Below are 9,963 nucleotides of genomic sequence, written 5' to 3' on the forward strand. Positions count from 1 at the left end.
TGTGTTTATTCTCTTTGTCATTTGTGTATTTTTTTGCCATATTTTTTAATGTATTTTTGTAATTTCTTTTCATGATTTGTAATCTTTTCTTTTAATTGAAATTTAATATTAGATGCACCAACGAACCCAAGAAAATGAGGTAGAGCCAATAGACCACCTTTAACAAAAGAGCCACAATCAAACTCTCCACCCATACTAACACAAACACAAAATACTCCACCCATTATGACACAAACACAAAAGCCTCCACTTGTTGCAACATAGGCATAAAACACTCCACTCAATGTTCTTGTTCAACAACCACCACCACCTATAAACCCTTTGCGCATACCATTACATCATGTAAATACTATGTAAGAGGACCTCATAAACTACAATACAAAAAATAACTCTCACATTACCCAAATGGTCAAATAGGTTGTGGTCATCTACATTTCCTCACCACTCAACCGTAGCAAATATAGTTGAACAAATGACCCAAAATGTGAATGAGGTGTCTAGGGAGGTTACAAAATGGGGTTCATGGAGAGATAGGTGTCGTGCATTTTATGTTGATGGACTAGCATATCAGCAAGTGAAAGCTTCGGTCATAAAGTCCTATATCTAGCAACTCCTTATTACACACAACCAAAACTTTTCCTATTCATTGGTGTACTCATGGTAGGATGACATCATATTTTTTGGATAGGTGGTATATGGTATTTGACCTACCACCATGTAATAATAATGAGGTGCTTCTATATTTTTTGAGAAAGCTATACTATGATTTCATCTTTGACAAGAAGCCAAATTACTATGACATCCATGAGTTCCAAGGTAGACAGAGATGTTGTGCATAGGAAAGACTTGGGACTTGTAGGGTAGTACCACAACATGAGAAGAGATGTACACTATGTAAAATTATGCATCATGTTTGGTTCCCAACAATTTTTAAAAAGTCTATTATTTAAAGACTCTTGATGTAGCTGCATCATTGACAGATCTCATCATTGAGCATGAAACATAGTTAGGTGGTACTACTTCACCTATGACACCTTGACCATCATCGAATGCACCTTTAGGGTCATCATAGCCTGTGGAAGCTCCATCATCATCACCTTTGGCACATCGAACATCATCATTTGTACCTTTAGGGTCATCACAACCTGTGACAACTCCACCATCATCATCTACACTACTAGTGTCATCCCTATTTGTGCCACCTCCATCATCATCACGTGCACCATTACAGCCTTTGGGACCTAATTAACATTTTAAAAATTTGTCAGCACAAATGTGATGGGATGGATAGTGAAGTGAATCATGATAGAGTTTCATCTCATCCATGTGTACATCATAGGAATAATTTTAATGGTCACAGATGATTTGATGGTGTTGGTCTTCAGTGAAGAGGAGACAATTTTTTTGTTTGAATCTTGACATAATATTATTTAATTAGCTAAATATCATAAAAGTAAATAGAATTTTTAATTTATAGAGCACTCTATATTGATATGTGAACAATATGCAATGAAGGGTGCAACAAGCAGTACGAGAACACCACAGTGGACTTATTCTGCTAGAGGTGCAAGGCTAGGAGAAAGAACACTCGAGGTAAAGTTTTTAAAATATTCTTAAAATTACAATAATACATTGGATTTGAAATATTATTTCTTAATTTCTATGACACATCATCTCAACTCTTTCTTAGAGGCAGTTCTAAGAATCATTTCAAATGAGGATAATGTTAATCATATGAAACCCTTTACTTTGGAGGAATTTCAGAAAATAGTCCAATCCCTCACCCCAGATAAAACACCTAGACTTGATGGCTTTACCACTCTCTTCTTTCAAAAATGTCGGGATGTTCTGGTTTGGGACTTACTTATGGCTTTAGAATCTTCCAAATGCAAGGGTTTCATTCTTGAGAACTTTAAGTCTACAAATATTGTTATCATTCTTAAGTCTAGTAATCTCCAGACTTTTGCTGATTTCAAACCAATTTCTTTGTGTAATACTATTTACAAATTTTTTACCAATGCCATTTATTCTAGACTTCAAGTTATGTTGCCTAATATTATTTCTCTAGAATAGGGTGGTTTTGTGCCAGGTAAAGAGACATCGAAAGGGGCAATTGTGGCTCAAATAACTTTACACCATATCAAAGAAAACCAAATTCATTCCTTTGTCATTAAACTTGATATGATGAAGGCCTATGATAGAGTCAATTGGTCCTTTCTTTTGAAAGTTTTGGAGAAATTTGGATCCAGCAAAGCTTGGTGCAAATGGGTCAAAGCCTGTATTTTGGGGGCTAAATTTTCAATCCTTATTAATGGCTCTCTAGAGGGGTATTTCAAATCTTCTCAAGGAATTAGACTAGGTGATCCTCTATCACCTGCCCTATTTATTCTGATGGTAGAAGCTTTTAGCAGGGCTATAATTCAATCTCAACAGTTGGAGCTTTGGAAAGGCATTTAATTTGGAGGAAATGATCTAGTAGTTACTGATTTGTTATTTGCAAATGACACCTTTTTGTTTGGACCAAAAAATGTTAAGGAAGCTAAGAATATTAAATATTTACTAGATCGATACTCTTTATTCTTAGGATAGAAGATCAGCATGGCAAAATAAAAAATCTTCTTCTTTAACACAACTCGAGTTATTGCACAAAAGATTAAAAAGATCCTAGACTTTGAGGATGATAAATTACCATCTATATATTTGGGTGTTCCCTTTTTTATGGGCAGTAACAAAGCTTCTCATTGGAAAAATATAGTTGATAGAATTAAAGCTAGAACTATGGCTTGGAAGGTAAGATGACTTTCATTATCTGGAAAAAATCACTTGATCAAGTCTATCCTATCAGCTATTCCAAATTATTATTTCTCTATATTATCTACACCTAGATTTATCATCAAGCAAATTGAAGGCATTATTCAGGATTTCTTTTGGATGGAAAATATATCTGGAAATAGAAAAATTCAACTTATTTTGGCCAAGGAAATGTCTTTAGAGAAACGTGAAGGAGGGATTAAGCTTCCTAATCTGGCTTTAAGGAATCTTGCTTCTAGAGGTAAGTTAGTTTGGTCTATGTATGAGAAAGCATAGGCTAAATGGTGTAGGATCTTGCAAAGAAAATATTTAGATTCTACTGACCCTTCCAAAATCTTTGCTAAGGACCATCTTCCTATAGGATTAGCTATTTGGAATTTCTTGGTGGAGTCCCATGATTTAGTTGCTAGATATTTGACTTGGAAAATTAACAATGGTTTAAAGGCACTTTTTTGGCAAGATTCATGGAATGGCCTTCCTCTGCTTTGTAAATCTCAATCCTTTGATATTTGGAGTGTTATTTTTTGTGCTGAATGGGGCCCTTATGTAGCAGATTATTTTTAGTTTGTTGATCTAGTTTCAGGCAAAGTCACTTGGAAGAATCCATATAGTTTACTAATTCCTGATCAGATCAAAAAAAGAATATGTAAGTATATGCAATTCAAGAACTGTTTTACTAATGAATCTTCCAGATGTACTGATTTGAGCCCCACATTAGGAGGGTAGATATTTAGTCAAGTTGGGTTACTTAGCTACCAAGAACCTAGAAATTGGTAACAAATCATTTTGGGCATTTAATTTTTGTTGGAACCTGATAGTTTTACCAAAGGCAAGATGTTTTGCCTCGTTAGCTCTAGAAAAGAGAATTTTGACAAGGAAAAAGTTATCAAAATTGAACATAGTCCATAATATGAAATGTGTCTTATGCATGGAGGAAGAGGAGAATGTTGATCATCTCTTTGTTTAGTGTAAAGTGGCATATTAATGTTGGGTCTTCATCCTTGAAAAATTAAATTATAGTATGTCTCTTCCTAATACTTTTTTGGGCATGTTCCAAGATTGGCCAAGCTCAACAAACCACTCTTACTATTTGTGTATTTGGAAGTGCATCCCTGCAATTGTTATTTGGGCAATTTGGTGGCAAAGGAATAAAAGAATTTTTAGAAATCAACCTTCAACCTTAGAAAGTGTGATGTCAGCATTAGAAGTAGTAGTGGGGGAAGTTGTGGTAGCATATATCAAAAGCACTTTTGAACACCTTATTGTCATAGAATGGTATATTGCACTGGCTAATAGATGGACAAGTCTACCCTCACCATCTTATCAATTCATTACTTCAGGTCCTTATGGGAAAGTTAATAGAAGGGTTGTGAAATTGATTCCCCCAAGTCTGGGAGTTTGCAAGATGAACTTTGATGGCTGCTCTAAAGGAAATCCTAGTGATCCGGGGGCTGGAGTGTGTATTAGAAATCACAATGGGCAAGTGGTAGGTATCCTGGCTCAAAAATTACCTGTTGGTACAAATAATAAAGCCAGAGTCATGACTCTCTTACCTGGTTTAGAACTAGGACTTTAGTTAAACATAGGCAATATCCATATTGAGGGAGATTCTTCAGTGGTCATCAATTCATGTGTAAAGAAAAAAATAGAGAACTAGAAATTTGTTTACATACTGGAAAAAGCTTAGGCAACAATTGATAAATTCAAATTGTTTTCCTTTTCTCATACCCTCAGAGAGGGAAACTAGGTTGCAAATAATTTGTCCAATATAGGTTGCAACTTGAAGATAGGTGAGATTAGGATTACAGATTTTGTATCTGCCAACTTTCCCAATTTATTTACCTTAATTGACCAAGAGAAAATCTTAGTACGATTTTCTCATTCTTACTTCATGATGGCCACACAAAATGAATGGTTTTGGTTATAATTATTTGGTATTGTAAATGATTCAATTCAAAGGATGATTATTTGGGATGTCATGAGCTTAGTGTTGTGTACTTTGGCAACTATAATGATTGCGACCTTTATTCTTTAGGGCAAGTACAAACTTTTTTTTGTAATTGATATAGATCTTCAATTTCTTGCAACTTGGTAGTGGAAGTATAGTTTTTGTAATTAAAAGTCAGTCATGTGAGCTATTCACAAAAGATGAATAAATTTGCTTATGTTTGTACTGGTACATGGCAAGCAGTGGTGTAACACCCCGCCAAGGGATCCAAAAGAATTAACCTAAAGTTTTACTAAGTATGCCATACAATTTTTTTGAAAACAAGAAAAATAAATCATACACATCAAACACATAGTAGTGGAAGAAATAACATACAATCAACTAAAAGCATACATAACAGGTTACATTCCTTAAGGATCCCAAGATGTTGAGTCACATTTAAATTTAATTAATACTAAGTCTAACAAATACCACTTACATATGAAAGAATAATTAGAAAGTCCAATGTCCATTTGAATAATATACATTTGTTTCGAATGCCTCTTGGCAAATGAAATTCAGAATGCTCAATCATCCACTATACATGTCACATGGTATGAAAGGCTAAAAGAATATACATATGTAGAAATAGAAATACATCATCCTCCTCGGATTCCATGATACAAAGTACAGTAAATAAATGAAACCATCCACCATACATGATATATCCATCCATCATAAAAGATATAAACATCCATCATAAAATATAAATCCATCCACCATAATGATACATAGATAGAATGAAAGGAGATGCAAACAAGGTAGCTCCATCCATGATGACTATAGACGGATCTCAATGGTAAGAGTAAAAAGCACTACCACCCGACTGCATGGAACCTAAATGGCCCACAACCACCACACTGAGGAGATAGTCTCAAGTCCCAAACATGATATCAAACCAAATATCAAAAGTACTCTTTAAGACTAGGAAATCCTAAAAGTATTCTAACTTAAGGGATCCAAGATAACCTACTATGTAGGAAACCTACTATGTAAGCGAGCAAGTGTCATCACAAGAATCACACTAGAGTTACCCTGGTATCTCAAGACCCCGACCCCCTAGTGATCCCTATGCAGCCACTAGTATCCTCTCATATTAACAAGGCATACTACAGATGCAAGGTCACAACCAAGCGTTCTCTCTACTCCCATCCTAGTCTGTACTAGCATTCGAGTCATGGGAAAGAACATACAAAGACTCTTATTAGGCTCATTTTACTCTCATTTAGTGTAGTGTTTTCACATATTAAACAACTTACAATGGGTTACCCTAGGAGCCACTTAGGGCCCCGACCTCCATTACAAGCCACTTCCCAACATTACAAGTAGATAACCTACCCTAAGCTCATAAAAGTATAAATCAAAGGATCATATAAAGTCACCTCAGTCTTATCCAAGTGATTGGAAAGCATCAAAAGATAATTCACAATAATCGTGCATCAGTTCTCTACGAGCAACTAGAAAGCATCCCAAAATTATTGATCGAAGACTCAAAATGGTAAAGTCAAATATGTCATAACATGAGATCACCAAAATAATTCCTAACAAACACCTCAGTCCTATAAAAGTGGTCAGAAAGCAATCCATATATAACTAATCGAAGATAATAAATGGTTAAGTCAAGGGGGTCACACCTTCACCTCAGCATCACACAAGGACACTGAAAAATAATAACAATCAATAGATCAACACACACCATAAAGCATACCAGAGACATTACCATGGTTGGGTTAAAAAGATCAAGATCAAGTCAACATAGCATCACAATCACATAACTCCCATGCCTTTGGTAACATCCTAAGACTAGTCAACACTCTAGGACAAATCCCAAAAACCCCAAAACATAGACAACACACAGAAAATAGAATAGTCTCATAGTTTGGTTTGATTTTGAAGCACATAGTTGAATCAACAAGAAGGTTTAAATATTTGTCTCTAAGTATGTTTGAGAGTACCTAAGATTTACATTTGAACCCTTTACTTTCTAACCTATTTCTTATTTATATTTTATTTATATTTATTTTTGATCAAATGCATAATTTTCCTTAATTAATGTAATCACAAATATTCCATGAAATAACTCCCTAACAACCTAAAAATAAATTTTTAAATTAATAACTATTGATCATTAAATAAAATCTTCCCGATAATATCAATAATTAATTTTTAAAATAATAATAAAACAAGCATGAGTTAACATAATTAATTAAAAACTCATCAATAATAACCCAACCTACTAATTTAATAATTAATGATTAATTTAATAATAATCATAAAACTTTTAATAAAATTTCTTTAATAATTAATATTTATGAACTATTAATTAATTTAATAAACATTAAAAAAACTATTAATAAATTTTATTAATAAATAATATTATTAATAAAAAACAATTATAAATTTCATTAAAATTAAAATTGACATAAAATAAAATTAAAAAACTTTATTAGACCCCCCTAACGTACTTTTTGAAAGCCCGTCGACTTTATCTTTTTTTGCAGCTATTGGCCACTACCACGATAGTGGCCTGCCATGAGGCCATTGAAGGCCACTGGCGATACACTGTTGTGTATGTGTATGCTATGGTGGGGGTGGGATTTTGGTGGCCTGCCTCCCACTATTATTTTATGATTTATTATTAAATATTTATTTATTTATTTATTATTATTTTATTATTTATTATTTTTATTAATTTTTTTCAAAATCGTTTATTTAATAAAAAATTTGTTGTATAACATTTTTCTTCTTCTTTTTTAATATTAAATTTATTTCCTTCAAATGAAATCTTTACATAACATTTCTCACTCAATTAAATTTATTATTATTATTTTTTAATTCTCCAATATAGATCTGGTATGGAAGCCTAAATCAATTAGTTTAATTCTATATAATACATTTGTTTTCTGATCAATCCTAAAAGTTGATTTCAACACCCAAATACAAAATAAATCCTCACATTTGTTTGATTTCTTATGCAACCCTATTTGTAAAAATATAATTCTCTAAACTATACTCAGTGAGGTTTTCTAATTGGTCTTTCAATCAATATACAGATGGAATAGAATAGCAAAAGATTCAAAATGAAGAGTTGAAAGATTCATACAACAAAATTTAAGAAAATATATTTCTATAATCATGAAGTAGACATGAATATCGAATTACAAAATTCATTTAGTGATCAAAACACAAGACCTTACCTAAGCCTGATGCTAATACACAACCACTGAAAGTTTTGTGAGAGAATTTGTTTCTTTCCAAAAACTTCTCTCTGAAAATTTTCCCAAAATTCTTCTTCCAAAATCTGTGATCCCTTGAAAATGATCTCTCAAATTGTGATATGGAGTTCTCTCCTAAAATCAGAGCACTAATTGTGTATTCACTTGAGAGAACTCTCTACTCACAAAACTTCAACTCTAAATTAACTTTTCTTTATCTTTTCTATGCACGTTTATTAAATTATAAAATAACTTTATTTACTTTTTACTTGATTTCTCTTTGAATTAATTTCTTATATTTTCATCTCATGCATACATCATGCAATCTAACAACTTTTCATAAGTTAATATCTTTTCACTCTTTAATTTATTTTGAAACATTAATTGATAATATATTTATTATCTTAAATAATAATAATATCTAGCATTTATTTAAAAATGAACTCTAAATATATTATTATTAAATAAATATCATCACATTCTAAAATTATTCTTATAGCTTTTATCTTCAAATTTAATTATTTTTATTTAATTATTTCCTAATTAATTAAATATAATTAAATATTAAAATATCAAAATAATTTTCCATTAAATTAAATCATTAATTTAATTTTTTAATTAGACTTAATTAATAGAAAATTCACCAAAAACTCATAAAATAAAATACCAAAACCCATCATAAAAAAACAAATACAGGACCAAACTTAAGGGTTATAATCATGAATTAACATCATTCAGTGCATTCAAAAGGTACTCAACTCAGATACTTGTCCTAATTTTTCGAGGACAAATGGCTTAAAGGTTTATGATTTGGACTCAAGAATTTATTTGCCCTCTCTTACCATTGAGATAATGTGATAGGGTATGCTCATCTTGGCAATTCAGGGAAGTTGATACCTGGTACCTAGAACCTCCATAAAATCCACGCATGTACAAACACAATATTCTAAGCTAAATAAGCAATGGTAAGAAGTGGTGCATCATGTAGATCCTGACTAGTAGGTGACTATGACTCCTTTCCTTAACCACATCAGAAACACCATACATAAAAAAAAAAAAACACGCACACCATACACATGCAGTATGGGGTAAGTATCCATTAGAAAACACTTATGATAATAAACCATCTAACTAATCATCATCAATAAGTGAAAAACATTGTAATAATCATCATGCATACATGAAGTATAGAGTACCAAGTAATCTCATCATATATCAACTAAATCTGAAACAATATTTGATAATCTCAAAACAATGCCACTAATCATCAAACATAAAACTGGTTTAAAAGAGTTCAACAATGATAGCAAAAATGTATACTAGGTCAGGCACTACAAGTGGTGTCATCTTTAATTACGCAATTTGTGTGAAGCAGATTACAAATCTTGTGGCCCTAGTTTCATTTATTGGAAGAATTTGTATTTGTGGGCAATTGAATTTTTAGAGCTTGGCAGCAATGTATTTAGAGTGTTCTTTCAGGGGCAAGGTCATCAACACCCATGGCTCGGATGCATTCCAGATAGTGAACTGAAAGAAGATATGAAGATCAAATGTGATACATGCTTGCATTGTTTTAAGGACATTTTAGGCCCGTTTGTTCTATGTTCTCCTTGCCCGAGGGTTATTCTTCCATCCCACATTATATCCTTCTTGTTTACTTTTACCTTTGACCTTCTTCAGGATCGTGCCATTGTGGAGATTATTGCAGATAAAATTGGTCTTGGCAAATTGCTTGGCATGGAAGCTATTAGAGGAGCCTTATGAAAGTATGATATGGTAAGTGGTGAGATTTCTTTTTCTGGTATTCATGGCTTCTTCCATAATAGGGGTCACACCAAATTTTGAAGTTTCTTGGCATCATTTTCCAAGGCTTTGGGTGAAGGGAATCTTGGACAAGCTAATTTCTGTTTATAGTGTTATAGACTATTTTTAACACCTCAGTTTGATGAT

The sequence above is a fragment of the Cupressus sempervirens genome, chromosome 9 (assembly GCF_028749045.1).
Source record: "Cupressus sempervirens isolate cs-2001-9-10 chromosome 9, ASM2874904v1, whole genome shotgun sequence".
Lineage (NCBI taxonomy): Eukaryota > Viridiplantae > Streptophyta > Pinopsida > Cupressales > Cupressaceae > Cupressus > Cupressus sempervirens.